This window comes from Galeopterus variegatus, unplaced genomic scaffold, assembly GCF_000696425.1.
Source record: "Galeopterus variegatus unplaced genomic scaffold, G_variegatus-3.0.2 Scaffold3009, whole genome shotgun sequence".
NCBI classification, from domain to species: domain Eukaryota; kingdom Metazoa; phylum Chordata; class Mammalia; order Dermoptera; family Cynocephalidae; genus Galeopterus; species Galeopterus variegatus.
The window spans coordinates 250,032-251,958 of NW_007729120.1; the positions used below are offsets into that span (position 1 = coordinate 250,032).

General features: G+C 49.4%; 1 protein-coding gene across 2 annotated transcripts in view; it reads right to left on the reverse strand.

The window, feature by feature from the left end:
- The window catches only part of SMARCAL1 (SWI/SNF related, matrix associated, actin dependent regulator of chromatin, subfamily a-like 1), a 58,872-nt gene extending 57,851 nt beyond the window's left edge, over nt 1–1,021 (reverse strand). For both annotated transcript variants that reach the window (XM_008583708.1, XM_008583709.1), the window contains exon 1: nt 898–1,021. The gene's annotated coding sequence lies outside the window, so the exon portion shown is untranslated. The remainder of the gene's footprint in view (nt 1–897) is intronic.
- Between the last annotated feature and the right edge of the window lie 906 nt (nt 1,022–1,927).

Sequence of the window (1,927 nt, forward strand, 5' to 3'; positions counted from 1 at the left end):
GGGGGGGGGGGGGGGGGGGGGGGGGAGTAATACATGCTCATTGTACAAATTCATACGCTACATAAAGATGTTAAAAAAAAAAAGTAGAATTAATCAGTAATCTCACCAACCATCAATAACCACTGTAAATAGAGTACAGTATAGTTGATTTTTTTTCTACCCATAACCACATAATACATGCAAAATATTTTATTACAAAATAGGAACATTCTATACATTGTTTCGTACCCTGATTATTTTTTCCAATAAATTTCCCCTGGACATTTTCCTACTGAGCCACTTTTACAGTATTCTAGAACCAGGGAGCCAAACAACAATTTCTCTTGCTTGGTTCAGACTAAACAGCTACCATCCAATGTAATGCCCTGTAACGCTTTATAAAGATGAGGTACTCCAGTAGCACTGTTCAGGCCTCTGAGAGGAGCCAGGGGGTTTAAAGGTTTTCTTCCTTGCTGGGGCTCCCTTTGGCCAGAGCCCCCCAAAACATCTATCCTCCTACAACCACCAGCAGCTACGAAGGGGTTAGGAAAAGATTTTGTTCCCGGGGACCAGCAGAAGCCTTCAGTGACCCTGGATAACACACTCCTGCCTAACTTTCCAACCAGGGCTCTCCTGCACTCCCCAACTTCCAGATCCAAGGCCTGGTGAGCTAACTGCTTCCACTAGCCAGGGGAGATGAAGCCATGCGAGGAATCGCATTGATTAGCCCCAAACCATAAAACCATCCCACTCCACGGACGCCCCTCTTCTCTCTGCCAGGACCGCTGCTCCACCCCACTACGGGGCGCGCCTCCCCCCGTCCCGCGGGACCACCCTTCCCCTGGGCCCATTCCCTCCTCCAGGCTGGCATTTGGTCTCGTCCGCCTCCGCCGCCTTCCTCCCAGTCTACCTTCCTACCTGGTGAGGCCTCGAAAGCCAGCCGCATTTGCAGCCAACCCCGAACCCGGGCTGATCTCCAGAGCCCTCCCGAGTCAGATTATTCTTCCGGGTGGACGGTTAGAGGAGCCGGTATCCGAGCACGACCAGTTCGCCCGCCTTCTGGTAGCGCCCGGGCCGGTCGGGCTCGCTCACCATCGAACTACATTTCCCAGAGGCCAGCGCGGCGGCAATTTCCGCTTCAAAACCTAGGAGTGATGAGAAAAGCATCCGCATTGGTGCTGCGGGGTCTTCTGGGACTTGTAGTTTGGGCCAGGGACCTGGCGAGCATTAGGAGACGTAGCATCGCGGGCGGGGCGGGGACGGGGCGGGGGCGGGGCGGGAGTGGTGCACCCTGGGAGTTGTAGTTCTCGGTTTCCCGGACTCTCGGAAAAACGCGGATCCCGAAAGCCTGGGATGCTGAGGTTTCTAGACAGCCGAACTGATTTGGTAGCTCGTACATAGTAAAAAGTATCCCTCCTGGCCTCCATCCATTCCTGTTATTGATATTTTTGCCATTTAAAGCCCCACCCTTTGCCCCAACCTCCACCTTCCCAGACCAAAGGAGAATTGGCATGGTCATTATCGTTGTCATTGTTGTCATCAGTCATTGTGCTAAGCACTAATATGAATTACCTCATTTAATCTTTACTACCACCTACGGAACACATATTCTTATCTCTCTTTTACAGATGGGAAAACTGAGACAGTTACTTGATAATAATGTTCTCAAAGCCTTGTTAGGCTAGTTTGTGATTCTGATTCCAAAGCCCCTACTCTCGAGAGAAATCTAGTAAGTTGACAATTTCAGAGTCAGTTTATGCCATTTCTGAGCCCTGGTACCCTTTCCCTTCCACAATCAACTCCATGATTACATATTGGTGGTGGATATAATATTCCTCTATCATCAGTGTACACGTTAGTGGTGCTATTATTCTGTTTTCAGACATGGCTCATTTAAAAATGATGAGATCTCTACTTAAGGATTTAGAGAAATGGCTAAGACATATTA